The following is a 23384-nucleotide window of genomic DNA, read 5'->3' as shown; positions in this document are numbered from 1 at the left end:
GCATCTTTTCAGATTTAATAAATGAAGGGCTCGAAGTATACATGGATGATTTTACACCATACAGAGATGATTTCGACCCAGCATTGGACACATTAGAAAAAGTGCTGCAGCAATGAATTGCCACCAGGCTCTGTTTGAGCCATGAAAAATGCTATATGATGATGACTGAAGGACTTATTCTAGGCCATTATATCTCAGCAGCTGGAATACAGGTAGATCCGGCCAAAATTCAAATAATTTTGTTAATACCTACTCCTACCACTCAAATAGAGGTACGCAATTTTTTGGAATTTTCTGGTTAGTATAGAAGATTTATACAACATTTTTCTCATATTGCTACACCTTTATATGCACTAACAGGGAATGTTGACTTTGCTTGGACAGATAAATGTGACCGTGCGTTTAAGGATCTAAAAAAGCTTGTGTGAACAGCCCCAGTACTCAGAGGTCTAAATTGGGACTTGCCATTTCAAATTTCATCAGATGCTTCAGACACAGCTATTGGAGCAGTCCTTGGGCAGGAAGAAGATAAAAAACCATATGCAATTTATTATATTAGCAAGAATTTATCTCCTGCTGAATTGAACTATACTATGACTGAAAAGGAATTTTTAGCTGTAATACATGCTGTCAATAAATTTAGGCATTATATCACTGGATATCCTGTTATCTTATATACAGATCACTCTGCCATAAAATATTTAGCAAATAAACCAATCACAAATGGTAGAGTAACCAGATGGCTGATTTTATTACAGGAATTTGATATCACAATAAAGGACCGACCTAGAAAAGAAAATCCTAAAGCTAACTTTCTCTCACGAATGCCAAAACTAGTGGATGCAGCAACAGTCAAAGATCAATTCCCAGATGAACATTTGTTCGCTGTTACTATTAAAACACCCTGGTATGTTGATGTTGCGAATTATTTAGTAGTAGGAAAATTACCGAAACATCTGAACCCCAATGAACGAAAGTAGATTGTCCAGCATAGTACTCGATTTTCTTGGATTGGGGGCTACCTGTTTCATACAGGGGCAGATATGCACATCAGGAGATGCGTCCTTGAAGATGAAATTTTTGACATTTTGAATTCTTGTCACGACGGACCATGTGGCAAACATTTCGCAGATCAGAGAGCTAGTCACAAGGTGCTGCAAACAGGGTGTTATTGGCCCACGTTCTTTAAAGATGCAAAGAAGTTTGTTTAAGCTTGTGACAACTGCCAAAGAGAAAGACACTCTGGATAGTCTGACGAAATGGCCTTGAACCCAAAGCTAGTCATTGAACCATTCGAACGATGGGCACTCGATTTTGTTGGTCCAATTAACCCATCATCGAACCAGAAAACATATATTTTGGTAGCAACAGAATATGTCACCAAATGGGTTGAAGTAGAGGCATTGCCGAGAGCTACAGAGGATTCTATCATACAGTTCCTGTTCCACATATTTGTGCGATATGGCCTCCCAAGAGATATAATTACGGATGGAGGACCACAGTTTGTTGGTAATAAAATTGCTGCAACACTAAAAAACTATCATATTTAGCATAAAATTACTACTCCATACCACCCATAGGCGAATGGTCAAGTAGAAAGCACGAATAAAATAATAGAAGTAATCCTGACAAAAACCATTGCGTCACACAGATGCGATTGGGCTACAAGATTGTCGGAAGCCTTGTGGGCTTACAGAACAACATGGAGAAGTACTACCGGTTATTCACCATACTAGCTAGTATTTGGAAAGGAACCCATCTTTCCAATAGAATTCGAAATACAAACACTGCGAACAGCACAAGAAGTCGGTCTAGATTTAAATGAGGCCCAGATTAATATATTACAACAGAACAATGAGTTAGATGAAATCAGGCTCTCTGCCCTTCAACATACTACGTTAATCCAACAACAATGAGCCAAATGGAACGACACCCTCATTAAAAAGAAAGTCTTCCGCGAAGGAGATTAGGCACTCCTATACGATTCCAGGTTTCAGGATTTTATGGGGAAACTTTAGACTCACTGGCTGGGACCATATGAAATCCAGAAGGTACATAATAATGGCACCATTACTGTAACCACCATTGATGGATTCGGACATACCTTTAAGGAAAATGGCCACCAAGTTCGATTATACCACAAACCACTTACTCAGGAATCCTTCTACTAGCAACTCCATGAAGACTCCGACATGCAGATTTTGGTTGAGGAAGAGAAATCTTCCTCACCTATGGTTCATTAAGTGATTCAACTTCTCTTTCATTCTGTACATAATTCCTTTGTTTTGTTAGTATAAATTACTTTCTGTACATATTTTTTCATTTATGTAACATTTGCATTTTGTTGTTCCTTTTAGGAAGGAACAACATTTTCACCACTTTGCTGTTCCTTTTTGAAGGAACAGCACTTCTGCACTTTGTTGTTCCTTTCGGAAGGAACAACATTTTCACCATTCTGCTGTTCCTTTTTCAAGGAACAACACTTTTGCATTCTGTTGTTCCTTTCAGAAGGAACAACATTTCCTCCATTTTGCTGTTCCTTTTTAGAAGGAACGACACTTGCATTTTCTGATGTTCCTTTTTTCAAAGGAACAACACTTTCGTTTTCTGCTATTCCTTTTTCTGAAGGAACAACACTTGTGTTTTTTTTTGCTGTTCCTTTTCCAAAGGAACAACACTTGCATTTTCTGCTGTTCCTTTTTCCGAAGGAACAACACTTGTGTTTTTTTTATTGTTCCTTTTCCGAAGGAACAACACTTTCATTTTCTGTTGTTCCTTTTTCTGAAGGAACATAACTTTTGTTTTTGTTGTTCCTTTTCAGAAGGAACAACACTTGCATTTTTTTTTGTTGTTCCTTTTTCTGAAGGAACAACACTTTCGTTTTCTGCTATTCCTTTTTCCGAAGGAACAACACGTTCATTTTTTTTCTGATGTTCCTTTTCGAAAGGACATCATTTTCGCATTTTTTTGGCTTGCGCTTGCTTTCTTTGTTGTTCCAATTAAGGGAAAGTTGTTGTTCCTCTTAATGCACAGCAGTTTCGAGTATTTTTTTTTCCTTTCGCTTGAGATTTTGTGCACAACACCTGTTTTATCTTTTTCTTCTTTGTGTGTTTTATCATTTAGATCATTTTTGAAGAATAGCTATACACCTATGCAATGAATACAAAAACTAGAGGATACTAAAATCAACAAATTACATAAAAATTGTTATCTTTACAAGAAATTGCTTTGAATTGATAAGAGAAAACAGGAAAGGACACAACTATTGATCACCTTGTTGTCATTATTGTACTAATACCGATATGATTGGTAATCTTTATCATGATGGTTCTTTTTAAATTCCCATAATCCTCTTTGATCATTATTAAGGAATAAGAACAAAGGGTATACTTTTCTATTGAGATGTTAAGACTTCTTCCACCATTCCTACTCTTAAGGAGTGTTGAACCACCCTTTGTGTATAAATAGCAAAAGTGCCTTATAAAAAGAAAAAATAGAGAAAAATGTTTATATGATTTGCTAACATGGTTTGTCAGATGAAGTATAGGGGGTCTCATCAAGAGCCAGCCTACCATGATCATAAGGAAGAAAGTGAAGTGGCATTCCCACTATGGCCACCACATCAGGGATATGATCCAAGAGGCACATCAGAAAAAATAAAGAGTCCTTGGAATAGGAGGTCTCATCACGAGTCGACCTGCCCACCTTTCACTCCTTCTTGGTGAATGGCATTGTGGTTTATCTGGTTACCAAGCCAGCATAATGGCCTCCATTCTGACATTGTACAACACTTTCCTAAGCATACACATAGGATCATGGTTCCATGGGTGAAATAAACAACTTTGTCAAGGTTATGGACACTTGTGGGTAACAGAGCTCTGTTGATGGTATTGAAGTCACATTCCTTATACACCAATAGCAATTATAAAACCCCTCTTCTTCTTATATCGTTGTAATTGGTCAAATAAGATTGTGTACATAATTCCTCCGAAACTTTAATACATGAAAATCTATTACAATCAATTATGACGGAAAAAGTTAATAATGACCACATTAGACCTCTTGTGCACGTCAGCTGTCCTATCCTCCAAATCTCACATCATATCACGACATTCTCTTATTTATTAAGTGATTCTATTATACACCTCAATTTCGGCAATTTGCTCATTCTTGTAAACATGGAATCTCGGTATACGTTGTTCCTTTATGACTCTGTACCATGGCAGTTTAGCACGCCGCTCCCTCATTTGATGGCCGAGGACGGCCTATCACATTGCAGGGGGGGAGAAGGTGACCTCATAATTTGCTGGCATACGTGTCAGCCTATCATTCGAAAGAATTCTCACTCAGGAATAGCAAGGCTTAACGGTATATTGTTTTCCAATTTGCATGGCTTGTTGTTCCAAAGCTATTTCTGTGTTATGCTCTGCAACAATTAGTAATAATTCGAAATTTGAACAAGCTTGCTGCTTCGTCATTTTCTCTGTGTTTGCTAATAGCTTGAATAGCCTGCTGTTCCATTTTCGTCTCTATGTTTTTTACAGTGTGCTAAGCATGGGAGGAAGATCAATTCATAGAGAACCACAGGTGTTGATAGTCTCTGATGTTGCACGAGAAATCCTAAGAATGGTAGGATGGATAGTTTATCTCAATCGTCTACAACAATCCAACGAGACCGTGGCAATGGAATTTTTGCAGAACTTGAAAGAAAATCACTCCATGGTGAGAGGGAGACAAATAGCAGTCACCGATGACATAATTGAAGAGGTTTCGGGACTGCCAGCCACTGGACCTGTGTGGACTTTGAAGAAGGAGAGACTGTGAAACGCCATAAAAATCTTCCAAGATGAAGGCCAGAACCTGACTATAAGAGGAAAGGGAGTTTTCACAGCAACCTTGGGAGAACCATGGGCAGAGTTGGCGAAAATCATCCAGAGTTACATCACCTATGAAGGCAGGAAAGACATGGTAAGACCACACCACCTTAAGCTTTTAGCCGTGTTAAAACAAAGATGCATTGTAAATTTGCCTGCCTTTTTAAATTATTTGTTACACAATGTTGCCCGAAGGATGAAGAAATCTCACCACATAGAATCGGTAGTAAGTCATCATGGGTTGATACGACTGATAGTTAGCTACAGTCTTGCTCAGCAAAAGAGCAGTTGGGAAGAACTGATTTTCACAGTAGATGGGGGACTGGCTTTGCCAGCCCGAAAACGAAAACATGCTGCTAGTACATCGAGTAGACCGCTAAAACGAAGGAAATTTGTTAGATTACCATGGATCAAAGGGAGGCTGGAAAATTCCCAAGGGAACACCAGTCAACTGGTGGAAATAGATGATTCAGGGGATAAGCAACCCCCGCAATTGGAAGGAGAGGAGAACGAAAAAGAATTGGAGGAAAATGATGAAGGAGAAATAGAGGGAGAGACCGAGCAATCTGGGTAGGCGGAAGAAGAAGCAGAGCAATGTGAAGAAAGCCCATTGAAAAATCCACTGCAAGAAGATGAATTGGCCCGATTATAGCCAATATGAGCGAAAATGCTCAACCTCTCAACTCATTAAACCTCCACACCAAAGAAGAACCGCAGGAGCACTCTATTCATAGTGCATCCGAAGAATTGTGTGACGAAGAAGAAGAAGAGAATCACTCCACCCATGATGAAAGTGTATCCGGAGAGAAAAGTGATGAGGATAAAGAAGAGGAACAATCTGTTCCTAGTCAGAATACACCAGAAGAATTTCATGAAGAATAACTGGTGGAAGAAGAAGTTACCCAGGAGATAGCAGAGCAAGCTAGGGTTTCTACCCCTGAACAACCCGATCAGTTGAACAATGAGGAAGCACCCCAAGAGGAAACTCAGGAAATTGGTCAAGATGAAAGTCTAGGCCTGAGTAAGAAAACAACTGTTCCTTCCAAGAAAACAGGGGAAATCAAAAGATTATGAAAAGAACAACAAAGACTGCTTAACGTGATAGCATGACTTTGAAAACAAATCAAGGTTTTGAAAATGGGGAAGAAAGAAAAAAGGACCTCAGTGGTAAAGCATGCAACCACCCCAGCAAAACACCTTAAGAAAAAATATTAAGAGGACTCAAGTCCAACCTGCCGTTCAAAACCGAAAGGAATAGCATTCGGCTGTCACCCATGTCGAAGTACAAACATATAAGATATTGGCATGTGACAAAGAAGTTCAAATAGAGGCACAGTCCTCTGAGGAAATTCGAACCATAAATATGGGACGATGCAATAAGAAAATTCAAGTAAACCTCCCACTTACAACTACTATGTGGGATAGTGACCCGAGGACAGTAACTCCACGAAAGGATTTGGTGCAAGCCCAACAAGTAGTAGAGAAACTTACAGAACAAACTATCTCTTGAGAAAAGTATGAGAAATTACAATAGCAGCCAAGGGACATCAACTTATCCGAAAGCTAGGCCTTTGAAGGATGGTGAAAGGAAGAAGAAAGAGTCAAAAAGGTAACTCATAGACTAGATGTAGTCATCAAACAAATGGATACCCTATGCTCTTTGTATATTGACATTCTAGCATGTAGAGCACCTGCTAGGAACTATGTTTTGTTTTTAATGGAAAGATATTTGAAATTGAAAATTAAAGCTATCAAAGCAGGAGCCCCTATAGAAATAAACACTATTGATGACTTCAAAAATTATTGTAAGCACTATGGGGTGAAGGTTCAGAGATTATTATGTGAATTCTATTAGCACAACCTTGTGTTAGATCAAGAAACAGAGCAGAATCCCAACCCTTTCGTTGTGGATGTCCAACTGCAGGCATTCATTTCTTTTGGTGTCAATCAAATAAAATGGCTTAAAGCCTACAACGCCTTTCAAACACAAGAGAATGGATTAGACTTATGGGTGAGAGCTGAACCTAGAGACCCATTGTTGTTATGGAATAAACATAGGAATCTAATGAGGACTCCGAGCGTGATTGAGGCATTGGGACCTATTCACATAGAAATCAATCGGCAAGGGATCGAATACTTCTTTACCATCAAAGACCTTGCCATTGCAGCTGCCAAATTTCAATATCAAACTTCTAATCCGAACATCCAACGCAGGGAACCATTTAACTATGAGAACTTTAAGCTAGCTGCTGACCGCTTGGGTCTCTATGGTGACCTTATTTTGAGAGAAGGCCCATCTTGGTTAGGTTGTAGGTTTCGAAGTCCGGTCATTTAGCATCCTGCACTAGGATACCAAGCCTTATATGAAATGCCCGAGGGTCCGACAGGACATCTTTTTGAGCACCTAGCTAGGCATCATGGTTGTAGACCACCTCATGAGATCCTGTTTCCAGCCTACTCCCTCACTACCTTGTATGTCAATTACAATGTTTTCATGAGGGCATGAAAAAGGGTAAGTAGGGGGGTGTGTTGAGCACTAGAGAAGGTATGTTATTATCATTTATTTTGTCATATTTTCTTTAAAACTCATAACCTCTTTACATCATGAACTAGGTAGATGACAAGAAATTATGATAAAATCTAGAAGATTTGTATGCAATGTGAAATAACTAATAATTACCCTTTTCTTATGCAGAAAAAGGAGAAAACGAAAGATTGTCGTCCCAAAGGAAAAGACAAGACAAAGTTAGCTATTTTCCCTTTGACAGGGAACCACATTCAAACAAGGTGATCCAAATTGGAGCGTACCAGCCAGGAAAAGGAAAAGGAGATACCAAATCGGTGTAAGAGAACAAGAAGATAACTGAGAACTAATAGTTTGGCGAATCCCTCAGGATCCCTTGATCCTGAGGGATCGCTACCTTAACGATTTTTTGTATCGTTGATATCTCCGCTTGACTATTATAAGAAGGGGCAACATTGTTAGCCGAGGGGATGGACTGTTGTTGTTTTTATGAAATTCTCCTTTGTACTTGAAACTTTGATCATTGACTCTCTTTGAAGAGCGATTCACTATAACTCTGTTTTGATGTTTTAATACATAAATCTGGTTGTCATTCCATCTTTGATTCTGGAGTAATCTTAAGTAGTGTGTCCCTGGAGGCTAAGGGCCTGGCCCTGGTGGATCACTTGCTCCTGTACCATTATTTCCAATTTGTGTGTGGTTTGATCTCTTCTATTCGCCCTGTTCAGTAATCTGACGTGCCTCGCTGTTTTACATATCAATTTTGTTATATTTCATTTATACTTGACTAAGTGATGTTATTCTCTACAACAAGAATGCTATGATATTCATTCTAACTTTGTATCGCATCGTTGTTCCTTTAACAATTGATATAACATTGTTGTTCTTTACAGATTGCCGTTGTTGTTCGATTACAGAGTAACAGTGTTGTATATTCATAAATCGGTATTACTGTATTTATCTATGGTTTACACTTAACGCGATTGTTGTTTATTTGGGATTGTTGTTCCATCGTGATCACAATTGTTGTTCCTTTATAACTATAATTAATACTTGTTGTATCGAAGCTCAGATTACTATTCCTTTCAATATTAAGCGTGCCGTGTGTAATATTTGATCTAGTTTGCTGTAAATTTATATTTGATTCAAGTTGCCATTCTATATTCCATTTCTGTTAGCTTGATGTTCTATTTCCGGTTGCTGTTCATTTCATCTCTAAAGTCAAGATTGTTACTTAATTCCTGTAGGACATAATTACTGTTGTATTCATTTATGTAGGTTAAGGTTTTACTGTTCAACCCTGTTAATAAGATTATTTGTTGTTCCATTTCTTATCATTTGAGTTATCATTGCTTTGGTGTGCAGAATAATCTGAGACTGTAGTGAACATTGACATATGTTGTCTAGTTCCCAAATTGATGATATTTTCCTTGATTGCTTTTTAAATGCATCAGTTTACAGAGGGAGGAGTTACCATTACTGTACCCTTGACTAATAATTTGTTGTAGCTTTTTGAATGCAATATTTGAGTTTTAGGTTTCTCTTTGTAAGTTGATTTTATTTCAAGCATCTATTTACTCTTGTATTTAGAGCACTATACTACTAGCATTACTCTGACAAATGACCGTCTCAAATTGAGTACACTCTTTGAGATAACAAATCGTTCCTAGATTGAAAATTAATGTAGGGTAAATAGAGGTGAAAAAGACCCTTTTTACTGCTCGACAAGGAGAACCCGAGAGATCAATGACTATGTATAATAAGCACACTACATTTTTGGAAATTATGGGAAACAAGGAACGGATGTTGAGGAAAAAAAAGTTGTGCATCGATCTTTGTGTCAAACAATTGGTCATGTTTCAAGCTGAGGCCCTGGATAGCTGTCAGAAAAGTTGGATGATGTCACCCACATTTGTTCGGAACAGAGAACCATTTGGAGCACCAAATTTTGTGCAAGCACTCAGCAGGGTGCCAAGATATGTGGCGTGCATCCAAACATGTGGGGTCCAGTGGATGGGAATTTGATTCCAGTACCTTGTCCTATGGTTGCCAACAGAACACTACACCCCAACGTATAATGTACCAAATGATTGGTGGAAGGAATTTCTCCTCTCAAAGGGGTTTAAGGTTCCAGGAATAGAAATGGCCGACGAATACGATGTCACCTAGCTTTAGGAAGCACACAGCCTATCCAACCCAGACTTGCGGAGACGGTGAGCTACACAAGGGCATGCAAAAGGCTAGTTGGGGGGAGATGTTGGGCACCAAATTGGCCTATATTTTCCCTGAATTTCCACTCCTCTTTTCATCCCTTTTTTATTCATTCGCATATATTTACTATGTAAAACTATGAGGTAATTCCCCTTTATCATTTCTTGGTATATTTAATTAATGAAGTAGAGTCATGAAGGTTTTTACCTATGCAAACCACTAAAACATGTGATGACCATAGATTATGGAGTGCAGGTGTTGACCGCACAGCATATCGCAACAGTTCCACGATTCACAGCAGCTGATCGACCATGATGAAACAACATAACTAATTTGCAGCTGTTCTCAACCCATTTTGGACCATTCCTGTTCTTGCTCTCATGGCACTAGTGCTGTGATAGAACTGGTGTATATCTTTGGAGCATATAGTTGCCAGGTTTTGGGCAGAGATGTTATTCTCCCTTGTATTGTATAAAAGACGGGTCATCCCTGTATCAGGAGTTAGTCAGATCCTGCATTGTATTGTAATAGCATTATTTAGATTAATAAGATACAAAGCCTTTTGTTGATCTATCATTCGCTGTGAGTAACACAACCCTGATCAGAGAGATGGGCCCGCTCTTCTGATCAGGTGTTGCGTGTTTCCTTGTTTTGTGTGTATTGTCTATCGCTGTGTTTATTTCTTGTTGCTGTTGCAGATTTCTTAGATAACTGTGAATACCTTTTTAAGTTCTGCAGTTGAGTTTTTATTTATGTTTCAGCAATGTTTTGATTGGTAATCATGAACCCTTGGTTGAGGACAGACTGTAACCTTGCCCCTGCATATACCTTGTGTGTTGCCTTGAAAAGAATATGCACCCGGATTGATACATTAATGTAGGAAAAGGGGTGGATAAATTGTTCATACCTGGACACCAACAATTGTCACGAACTGGGACACTATTCCACAAAGTGTCCACACAAGAGGGCCAATAAGAAGCCCTCAGGAGGAGTGGCAGGTTAAAATCTTGCTTCACAATTTGAGATGGATTTCACCCTTGATCTTTTTCATGGTGACATCGGTGATGGGTAGTGTGTGGTACCTAGATAGTGGAGCCTCATTCCATATGACCGGAAATAAAGAGTTCTTCAGTGACCTTGAGGAGAAGGACCTCTAGATGCACATCTAGATGGGAGATGATGGGAGGTATAATGCAATCAAGATTAGTAGTATTACCTTTTAGAGGGAGTCTCGTTCTCCTCTCACATTAAAATATTCCATGCATATTCTAGGTTTGAAGAAGAATTTGGTTTCAGTTTCCATGTTGGAGGACCATGGCTATGATGTGATATTTAGCAAGGGAAAGGCTTTCCTTTGTCACATATCCTCAGGACAGGTGAAGTGGATTGGGATTAGGGTGAAGAAAATTTATAAATTAGATGTAGAAGACTATCCCACTTTGAGCACAAAAGCATAGAAGGTGAAGATCCGAGACATTGGTGAGTTGTGGCATAGAAGATTGTGTCACTTGCACCATGGATCTTTGAAGATCATGCAGCAAATTTCTACAGCACTTTCCAAGGTTACACTAGAGAAGAGAGACACATGCAAAGAGTGTACATTGGGGAAGTACACCAAAGCTTCCTTTCATGATAAATACATTTGAGCGCAAGTGATTCTTGATAGAGTTTAGTCAGATGTGTGCGGACCATTCTCGATAGCCTCCATGACCAAGCATAAGTATTATGTAAGATTTTTTGATGATTTTTCTTGTAAATGCTAGATTTTCCTCATGTAAAGAAAGATCAGATGTTCACTAAATTTTTTGAATTTAAATAAATTGTCAAGAAAGATAATGGCAGGAAAGTTAAATCTCTTAGAAGCAATAATGGTGGAGAATATGTGTCGAATGAACTCAAGAACTTTTGTGCATCAGAAGGCATTCGACGGGAGTTAATAAAACCTCATAACCCATAGAAGAATGGAGTGGCTAAAAGGAAGAACATAAGTACTGTGGGAGCTGCACATGCGATGTTACATGATCGGGTCCTACTGTTGCACTTGTGGGCTGAAGTATGAAACAAAACTATTTATTTGCAAAACATAAGTCCTCATCAAATTGTCAGGATGAGTAGACTAGAAGAATATTTTTCAGGTAAGAAACCAAATATGGCACACTTCAGGATTTTGGGTTCATTAGACGATTGTCATGTTACCATGGATGCACAGAAAAAGATATAGCCAACAACTGAGTTGGCATATTTGTGGGGTACACTCATACACCTCACAACTATTAGGTGTACTTTCCATCCAACAGGATGATAGTGATTCGTAGATATGTGAAGTTCGATGAAGAGAAGGCCATGAGATGTTCCCTTTGTTGAGAAATGGCAACAATAAATTCCAATTTAATTTGTCCTTAAATTAAACTATGAATTAAATTCAAATTATATTCTCATAACAACTTAAAATAGTTAAATTAAGTTTATTAAACTTACTTAACTTAGGAAATTTGAGTTGGAAGCCTTTTGGAAGTCATGTATATGTTCTCCCTACTTTTTAGGAGTCTGTTACACAAAATATTGTCACCATGACTTTCTGCAGTCAGTGTGAGTCTATCACCACTCATACTGTCCTCCTTTGCAAGTCTCAAACCTCAGCTCTTCATGTCAAGCTTTAAAAATGAGAGAAAGTCCTTGAAAATCAATAAAACTCTGGTTCCGCACTTTCTCTTACCATTACCTGCGGTCCCGCACCCCTTGGTCATGTTACTTGCGGACCTGCCCGCTCTGTCTCTAAAGGAGTGGGTGTGGACCCCTGTGAAAGTCAAAAAGGTGCAAGTTTATTCTTAAAAACTCACTTTGGGTTAATTCTAGACATTTCTAGAAGGAATCTTGACATGGTTGGTTCGCTCCTAGGTGGTTCATGCATCCCATAACTAAAGGAGCTAACCCCTTGATGAGAGGAGCTTATCCCTTTGAAGGAGGGCTTTATCCCTTTGAAGGTGGACCTAGTAACTTCCCTCCTCTGCACTATAAATTAAGGCATTGGGCTGGTTGCTAGGGAGGTTGAAAGATGAACAATTTTTAGGGTAAATGCTGTTGGAATTGAGACTTCCTAGTTAAGCTTGAGAGGAGAGATTACATACCTTTTGGCTTCATTGGGAAGAGAGTGAAATTTGTCAAAGTAGAGGAGATTCTTGCTGGACCCTGGAAGGAGCTTGTACAACATCAAGGCACAAAGGTTGTAAAGTTCTTCTTTGATTAAAGTTAATACAATCAGATTCATTTTTCTCAATAAATTGTCTTCTATGATTTATTTCATGAATTCCTTGATCATCATGATAAATATGGTTTATTATATTGTCTTTTCAGATGCTATTTGATATGTGTGCCTATTTGTGTTTGCAGATTCTTTAAAAAGGAGCTCATTTGGATCAACAGAGCATGGCTTCCACAAACTAGAGCTGGACTCGAGGTAGGCCTAAAACATCTACTAGCCTTTATTTATAAATTTCATATTTAGATAAAGATAAAATTTGTTTGGCTTGCTTGTCGCTAGATATCCATAGATACTAGGGAGGTCGGTCTTGTCCTCAAGAATGACTTATCCGGCTGACAGAGTCCAATGTGAGTTAATTTTGAATTGTAAAATAGAAGACTCAGTTTCATGAGTCAATTCAGTTAAATTAGTTGTCAAACTGATTGAGAGAACTAATAGAGAGTTCATAGTCAGCGGTGACACTAATGAACTCTACCAGTGCTACTCTAGTTAAATGAATATTTACGCATCAGAAAATCATGCATGTCGATTCTGAGAAAGACCCAGTTGAGACTAGAGTGTAGGGACAATGTAATATTTGTTTTAGATTTTTCTGAGTTGCATTGATAGTGCATAATTTCAGGAATTGATCCTTAAGAGATTTCACAGTTTTAAGAGGCTTTATTTCCATTTAAATATAAGCTATCCTTCATAGGAATTACACATTAGAACAAGGACTTGGAGAGATCGTGAAGAGGCTAAGATTTGGCCTTGAGCTTTCTTATGAGTTGGACACTGAATTTGCTGAGTGTTGTGATTGTTCTATAGAGATCAAGCATGTAATTTCATCTTGATTTTTTGTATTAATACAAAATAAATAGTGGGGTTTTGAGTTGTGGTTTTCCCCGGATATTTATTGTGCTATGTGCCTTTGATTCTCTTCCTCTATTTATTATTGTTTGCTTAATTTTGATGGGCTTCCAATGTAAAGAGTACAAGTAGATTCTTGTCTCTTTCTTTAGAAAATTGCATTAGCTTGTGAATCTACAAGATTTTCTACGTGGTATTGGAGCAAGATTGTTTTTTGGGACGAGATTTTGCAGAGAAGATCTGAAAATTTATGTGAAATTTTTCCAGAAATAAGTAGCATATCTCGATTCCTTGGGAAAATATACCCAAATTCAAAAAACAAATCAACCAAATCAGAGTTCAGATGAGGGAGATATCACTGATTTAAAATTAGCTCTCTGTAGGAGATTTCAAAGTTTTGAGTTTTTGGGTTACAAGTGAAAGTTGAATTTGCAATACATACTTCAGGATCAGCAGATGGAATTCCATGGGTTTAGGCTTGAGTATGCCTTGGAAGGTATATTTAATTTAATAGCTTGGAGGGACAGGATGGAGGTTGTGCTAGAGTACAATGGCTTGAAGGAATTTGTTGAACAAGAAGTTCCTAAGCGAGCAGCTACTGATACACAGAACTTGGCTGAGTGGAAGAAATGTGTGGTGAAGGTAAGGCGGATAATGCTTGAGGGAGTTCGACATCATATTGTCTCGAGTCTCCATGGAAAGGAAACCCCACATGCTATGTGGAAAACATTGACGGACTTGTATCAGAATAGCAGTGATCAAAGGAAGTTGGTACTAAAGGATAAACTTCGTAAAATCAAGATGGAGAAAGACGAGACGATTCCAAAGTATTTGACCAAGTTCAATCAATGTTGGGATGAACTTGGAAGTGTTGGAATCATGGTTTCCGAGGAGGATATGGTGAGCCTTGATCTTATTGGACTCCCAAAGAGTTGGCATAGTTATCAAGACTCTGTCAATGGTCAGGAGAAGCTGCCACATTGGGAACGACTATGGTCGGATTTGATGCAGGATTAGATCAAGAGGAACAACAAGGACGGATCTTCATCAAAGACTAATGATGAAGAGAATTGTGCCTTAGCGATTAAGGCAAGGAAGGGGAAATGTAAAATTTCCCATTCCAAATCAAATTCTTATCATGGAGGAAAGAAGAAGGACACGGTGAAATTTAAATGCTTTCATTTTCACAAGATGGGACACTTTGCTACAAATTGTCCATTGAAGAATTCCAAGGAGAAGTCATTAGGAGGAGTGGCGGGTGAGGCTTTGGCATCGCAATTCGAACTGGAATTTTCCCTCATTGCATGCATGGTGTCTTCAATTATGGTATGTGTATGGTGCTTCGACAGTGGAGCTTCTTTCCACATGACTGGCAACAAAGAGTTATTTGGTGAACTGGAGGAGAAATATCTCAAGATGCATATTGAGATGGTGATGATGGTAAGTATAGTATTACTTGTGTGGGCACTATTACTTTTCAGAGGGAGAATGCAGCTCCACTCACCTTGAAGAATGTTACGCATGTACCCGGATTGACGAAGAACTTGGTATTTGTTGCCATACTTAAGGATAGAGGATATGATGTGATCTTTTCAAAAGGAAAGGTGTTCCTTCGACACATAGCCACGAGTCAAATAAATAATATATGGATTCGAGTTCAAAATGTCTATAAGATAGAGGTAGAGGATTGTGCTGCTTTGAGTTGAAAAGTGGAAAAGATGTTGAGTCGAGACGTCGGCGAGTTGTGGCATAGGTGATTGGGCCACTTGCATCATGGAGCTTTGAAGATATTGTAGCAAATCTCTACTGGTCTTCCCAAAGGTACGCTTGAGAAAGTTGATACATGGAAGGGTTATACTTTTGTAAAATACACCAAGTCTTCCTTTGGAGACAAATATAGTCAAGCAGAATCTATTCTAGAGATAGTCCATTAGGATGTGTGTGGACCATTCTCGACAGCATCCACAGCCAAACACAGTGATTATGTTATATTTCCTTATGACTATTCTCGTAAATGTTGGGTATTTTTTATGAAGAAGAAGGATAAAACTTTCACAAAGTTTTGTGAGTTAAAAGCATTGGTAGAGAAAGAGTTTGGCAAGAAGGTTAAAGATCTACATAGTGATAATGACGGTGAGTATGTCTCCAATGAGTTTAAGAAATTTTGTGCAGCCGAAGGGATTAAACGAGAGTTGACGACACCTCATAACCCTCAACGGAATTGGGTTTTTGAGAGGGATAATAAGAGCATAGTAGGGGTAGTAAGGGTGATGTTGCATGATAGGGTCTACCACTACACTTGTGAGCTGAGGCATGAAACACAATGGTTTATGTTTAGAACCATAGCCCACATCAGATGCTTGAGATGAAGACACCAGAGGAGGCTTATTCCGTAAGAGGCCAGATGTTGGTCACTTTAGGAATTTTGGGCCATCAGTCTATTTCCATGTGACCAAAGTTGCACGAAAGAAGCTTGAGACGACAACAAAGTTGGGGATGTTTGTGGGGTACACTGATACACCCCACAACTATCGGGTGTACATGTCGACCAATCGGATGACAGTGGTTCACAGGGATATCAGGTTCGATGAGGAGAAGGCCATGCGAGTATCCATTAAGAGGGATCTTGAGCTACATGCAGATGAGGAGCTTTTAGCTCCTAAGGTTGAGGGGCCTTAGATTGATGTGGAGTAGCCACATGCAGAGGTTCAGACAGTGGAGACATCCACTTAAGCAGAGTATTCTAGAGAAAGAAGAAAGCACACTAGAGATGATGACAAATTGTTGGATGATGCATGGAAGAATGTGGGAGAACCCTCTTCTCAGGGCAGACAAAGGAGGTCACTAGAGAGGTACACTGGATACATGGCACTTATGGGTGCATGTGTTGTGATAGAGCCATCTTCCATTCAGGAAGCGGTGCAACAACCGGTTTGGGTTGATGCAATGGTGGAGGAGTATGACTCCATAGTTCGTAATAGTGTTTGGGATGTGGTCTCGAGATTGGAGGACAAGTTAGTTGTGAGCTCCCCTTAGATTTACAAGGTAAAGCAAGCTGTAGATGGTAGTGTGGAGAATCATAAGGCTAGGTTTGTGGCCTGTGGCTTTTCACAGGTAGAGGGGATTGAATATGATGAGACCTTTGCTTCTGTTGCAAGGTACTCGTCAGTCAAATCTATTTTGGCACTATCAGCACAAATGGGTTGGAAGATCCATTCGATGAATGTGAAGACTCCCTTCCTTAATGGCATGATTGAGGAAGAGGTGTACATAAAGTAGCCCGCAGGTTTTGAAACTTTGGACTGTGAGTCACATGTGTGTCGACTCAAGAGAGAATTGTATGGGCTAAAGCAAGCACCCCATGCTTCATACACCAGGATAGATAGCTACATCACTGGGTTGGGCTTCACGAAGAATGAAGCAGATGCAAACCTGTACCACATAGTGGTGGAAGGTAATATGTTGATCATTGTAATTTATGTTGATGATCTCATACTGACAAGTGATGAGAATCTCATCAAATCTTGCAGGGAGGACCTTGCAAGAGAGTTTGAGATGAAGGACATGGGGCTCATGCATTAATTTCTTAGCATGGAGGTACAACAGGGAGATGGGGAGTTGTTTGTATCTCAGGGAAAGTATGCCAACGAGATACTCAAGAGATTCCACATGAAGAGCAGTAAACCCATGGATACTCCTCTAGATGGTAACTAGAGGAATGAGGATGCTACTTCAAGGGAAGTAGTGGAAGCTACTGTTTACAGACAACTTGTGGGTTCACTCATGTACTTGGTTAACACACAACTGGATATGTGATGTGCAGTATATTCATCCGAGTTCCCATCATTTTCCTACTCAGAAGATAGGTGTTGTCAGCACGTTAGCCACTCTTTCTCTAAGGATTTAAGATGAAGACCACCTTTCTAAAGAAAAGTCCCATCTCTTTAATGTATTTGTCGAGAAGGGTTATAGTAGGCAGCAGGGTGTTAAATCTTTCCTCAAAGCTAGTAAGGGTCCTAAGGTTAAGATTGAGACAATTGATCGTCGTTCAGGAGTTCACCTCCCCTTCATCCAAGGGATGATAGACAAGATTGCGAGAATCATAAAGAAGCATAATGTTCCCGCAACCTTTAGACCCCGGAACACCATTAGAAGCTCCCTAAACTCTGTTAAAGGCCAAGTGAACCCTATGGATTTGAAAGATGTTTATGTCATCCCATGTTGTGTGGGACCTCATACATTGGTGAAACAGGTCAGTCTATTAACCAAAGGATTAAGGAAAACGGTGCTGATATCAATCATGGGAGGACTAAATCTTCTTCTTTGGTGGAACATGCAGCGAAGACCAAACATAATATATGCATTGAGGAGGCTAAAGTCATCACAAATATTTCTCATTTTCATCACCGCAAGTTTAGGGAAGCCATTGAAATTGAGAGGTCTTCTAATAATATTAATAGGGATGACGATTGGAAAATTAGTAGCTGTTGGATTCCCACCCTCTCTTCTTAGTTTTTCTCCTCTTTGTCTGAGCTTTATTGTTTTATGTTCTTCCCCTTTTTATTCTTCCTTATTAATTTTCATTAAAGAGGATTACCCTCTCTTTTTATTTATTTTATTAATTTTTATTAGTAATATTATTTTTGTATTCATTATCAGTGTTTGTATTTATTACTATTATTATTTTCATTATTATCACTATTATTATTATAATATATATTTTTAAGAAGAACACATTTTTATTCTTATATTTATATTTTTTAATAATTTTTATTGGTATTAATTTTTATTTATTTATTCACTTTTAATATTTATTTATTTTTAATCCTAGTTATTATTTTTTCCAAGTCGGATGATGATAATAATAATAATAATAATAATAAAGGAATGAATAAATAAATAAATTAAATAAATAAACAAATATTTATTACTTATAATTATTAACTATTTAAACAATTTAAATAATTACCCCTAGTCAGATATAGCCATTTAGTTTATTATAATAATAATAATTTATAAATAAATAAACAATTAAATTTCCCTTCGTAGTCAAATATAGTCATTTTCCTCTAGTCTTTAGGTTGACCTTTCTTCCTATTTAGCCTTCTTCTGAGATCTGTCTCTTCATCTTGTCCTGAAAATGAACCACACTGGCTGGTTCGAAATGTGTCGACCAAATATTTTCAATGTGATTTTTTTTTTTTCTGAAAATCTTCATAAATTAACATGTGCTATGCAGTTAACCAGCTTAGTCAAGCGATGGTTAGGCCTACCAAGCTGTATTGGAAGGTGGAAAAGAATGTATTGAGATACCTCAGAGGCACTACTCAGTTTGGGTTATGGTACAGACGGACAGAGGGAGTGAAGCTTCAAGGCTTCACCAATGCAGATTGGGCAGGGAGTCCATCCGACAGGAAGAGCACATCAGGAGGGATCTTTAGTATTGCATCAACAACAATTTCTTGGTACAACAGGAAACAGAGATCAGTTGCACTCAGTTCGGCAGAGGCAAAGTACATGGCTGCAAGTCAGGCATCATGTGAGGCTATCTGGATGAGGAAGATCCTGGTTGGTTTGTTTGGTCAATATATGGATCTGACAATGATTTATTGTGATAATTAGAGTTGTATCAAAGTCTCTGAAAATCCAGCCTTTCATGATCGGTCCAAGAATATTGATTTTGGTATTATCATCTCAGAGATTGTGTATTGAGGTGGATCATGTTGTTAGATTACATTCCCATGGAGGAGCAAGATACTGACATCTTGACAAAGGCATTGTCAAGATGTAAATTCGAGTTTCACAGAGACAGGATTGGGGTAGTTGATAATCCCTTTCTTGTTGAGAGGGAGTGTTGACAAATGAAAACAAGAAATTCCAATTTAATTTGTCCTTGAATTAAACTATGAATTAAATTCGAATTCTATCCTCATAGCAACTTAAAATAGTTAAATTAAGTTTATTAAACTTACTTAACTTAGGAAATTCGAGTTGGAAGTCTTTTCGAAGTCATGTATATGTTCTCCCTACTTTGTAGGAGTCCAGTGTGAGTTAATTGTGAGTCATAAAATAGAAGACTCAGTTTCATGAGTTAGTTCAGTTAAATTAGTTCTCAAACTGATTGAGAGAACTAATAGTGATTTAACAATCAGTGGTGACACTAATGAACTCCATGAGTGCTACTCTAGTTAACTTAATATTTACTCATAAAAAACTATTGCATGTCAATTCTAAGAAAGACCCGGCTGAGTCTAGAGTGTAGGGATAGAGTACTATTTGTTTTAGATTTTTCTGAGTTGCACTAATAGTGCATGTAATCAGAAACTGATCCTTAAGGGATTGCGCAGTTTCTAGAGGCTTTATTTCCCTTTAAATACAAGCTATCCTTCATAGGAATTACACATTGGAATAGAAACTTGGAGAGTTTTTGAAGAGGCTAAGCTTTGGCCTTGAGCTTTCTTATGAGTTGGAGATTGAATTTGCTGAGTGTTGGGATTGTTCTAGAGAGAACAAGCATTGTAATTTCATCTTGATTTTCTGGATTAATATAAAATAAATAGTGGGGTTTTGAGCTGTGGCTTTCCCCGAATGTTTATTGTGTTATGTGCCTCTGATTCTCTTCCTCTATTGATTATTGTTTGCTCGATGTTTATGGGCTTTTGTTGTAAAGAGTAGAAGTAGATTCTTGTCTCTTGCTTTAGCAAATTGCATTAGCTTGTGAATCTACATGATTTTCTACACCCTTGAGAGGGAGCTTCAGTTACATGAAAATAACAATCTTTTAGATCCAAAGGAGGAACCTCGAGATGACGTGGAGCAGCCACATGCAGAGGAGAAGAAAGCGGGAGCACCCACTCATGCAGAGACTTGCAGATATGGAAGGAAGCACACTAGAGAGGCTGACAGATTGATGCATGATGCTAGAGAGAATGTGGGAGCACCCACATCAATTCGCAGGCAGAGGAGGTCACAAAATCAGTACACTAGCTACATGGCTCTGATGAGTGAGAGTGTAGAGGTTGAGCCATAATCATTCGTGGAAGCAGCGCAACAACCAATATGGGTTGATGCCATGATTGAGGAGTATGATTGCATTATCATAAACAATGTTTGGGAAGTGATCCCAAGACCAACAAACATAATCCTAGGGGTATATGGATTTATTTATATTAGGTTCCTATTATCATGTTCTTATCAAAACATAATCACTCCAAAACGTTTGCATTAGATGAACATTCTAATAAAACCAAATATCAAATTTGTATTGAAAAGACATGCATCCTAGCTAAAATTGATCACTATTTCCATACAAAATTTTAGGGAGCCCATAGAAATTAGTAAACATCCTAATAACATTAATAGTGATGATGGATGGAAGATAAGTGAAAATTAGATTTCCACTTTAACATCCAAGTCAATCTCTTCCCAACGCCCCCCTTAAGACTCCTATTTTATTATTAATTAAAAGTTGTATATGATTAAAATGCTTTATAACACTATAATACTATTTTAACATAAAAACTTATTTTATATAAACTATAATATATATATATATATATATATATATATATATATATATATATATATATATATATATATATATATTACATTAACTCCTACATATTAATATTGCAACATTAATATCTTTCGAGATACCTGGACTAGAACGATGAACCCTAACTTCTTGGACGCCGCCTCCCTTCCTTTGGCCGCCGCCTGGCCTCTGCTCGGCCATGATGTGGATGGCGGAGCGCGTTTCAGCCTCAGGGCGCTGGTTTTCCCCTTAAGCAATGATCTGCAGGCTAGAATGATGATCCCTAATTTCTTGGATGTCGCCTCCCTTCCTCTGGCCGCCGCATGGCCTCTGTTTGGCCCTGATGTTATCGGCGTGTTATAGACATTTTTGTTCCTTGCATCACTGAGCATGAAATGTCAATAATCAAGGGATCCAAAGTCCCTAAATATGTTGTTCCTACCCCTAGAGGAACAAGGCCAACAAACCACAGCAATTCACAAAAGTTCTCCACCTGAAAAACACTCAAAAACAAGGCAATTCTGGATCATGTCAACTGCTCCACTGAGCATCTGCGCTGAATGTCAACTGCTCCACTGTCTACCTGCGTTGAATGTCAACTGCAACAAAGGCTACCTGCGCTGAGCGTAACTGGACAAGTGGCAGGCTCATTTCTCAAGGTGTCAATGCTCAGGAAGCTTCCAAAATGACACTTGCATCAAGGAATTCGACTGGTGATGAGTAAGAGGTTCCAAATCTCCAAGTGGAAGCAAGAACCTCCAAGTGGACTCAAGAACTGAAGTGGGAGAGGACACTAGTCAGTTTCATACCAGCCTCAAGCTGACTCATCCTCTCTCCAAAACTCCTATATATAGATCTTTCTCCATGAGGTCAAGGGAGGTTGGAATTTTGTTATTGCAAAGAATTGTTGTTGGTTTGAGACTGGAAACATTGGGTGCTTAATGCTTTGAAGGGAGCTGAAGAAGGAATTCCATTCTGCTGGGAAGGAGATGCTGGATTGGAGCCCTCTGGGTTGTATCTCTTCCTGAACCCTATTACTTATCAATAAAGCTATCTTGGTTTTCTCCTATATGTTGGTGTATTTTGTATGATTGCATTAGTGTATTTGATTTCCTTCTAATCCTGAATCATTTATGAATATGTATATTTGCCTTTGTATGGTGTTCTTCTCTTGTCGCAAGTAGCTTTTCTCTTGTCACAGGTAGCTGTTCTCTTGTGATCTCGTGGGAATCAAGTAGTTGTTCTCTTGAGCAAACGAGGAGGCAAGTAGCTGTGAACACCCGAAGAGAAGAGGATCTAGATCGAGGGACAAACGGAAGACAACGGTAAGTCTATCGATCTCCCCTCTTTCACATTTCATAAAGGAAAGAACCAGAATAGCTGTATCTGTTTGTTGCTAAGGCGCTGTCACACCTTAGGTGGATAGGATCGTCCTGCATAGGCATTTTTCCCCACAACAAATTGGCGACTCCACTGGGGACATTTGTTTTAGTCATTTCGTTTGTGTTTACATCATTGTTCACTTCATAGACTCAACGGCAACAATCGAACTGCTTCGCAAAGTAGAATGTTGCTGCTTTGATCCTTCACTGGGTTTTTGTCTATGATCTCAACAATGGACTCACAAATGGCTTGATGATCCTTTGTGATAGTCTTTAGTACCCTCTCAAAGCATCCCTTTTTTTATACCTTGCTTGTGTTTCTGATTTGGCCTGAAACAGTTGATTTTTGAGCATTTTATGACTCGGAACCCAAGAGAAACAAGAGTTTCTCCTTTCAGCGCAGACACTGTGAAGGCAGTCTGCATTTCAACGTAGGTCCCGTGAAGGCTACCTGCGCTGAATGTCAAACTGACAGTGTTGGACTTGCGCTGAACCAGTGTGGCCTTGTGCAGCTGGGGTTCTCTGCTGTCTTTTGCCCTGTTTTGATCCCTGTTTTTGCAGCCTTTGACCAGCATAGGTACCAGTCTGATAACTCCTTTTCTTTGCTTGAATTCCGCCTCCCTTTGTACAAAAATACTGTGAGTGTTTTTATGTGTTTGTGGCGTCATTCACAGTTTTCCTTTGCATGAGCGAAATAATCATCCTGTAGCCCTTGATTCAGATCTGATTGATTGTGATCTTAGGAGAG

This window comes from Pinus tabuliformis, chromosome 4_2 (assembly GCF_031772625.1).
Source record: "Pinus tabuliformis cultivar Carrire ecotype Pingquan chromosome 4_2, CPIR1, whole genome shotgun sequence".
Classification (NCBI taxonomy): domain Eukaryota; kingdom Viridiplantae; phylum Streptophyta; class Pinopsida; order Pinales; family Pinaceae; genus Pinus; species Pinus tabuliformis.
This window is presented reverse-complemented; position numbering follows the sequence as displayed.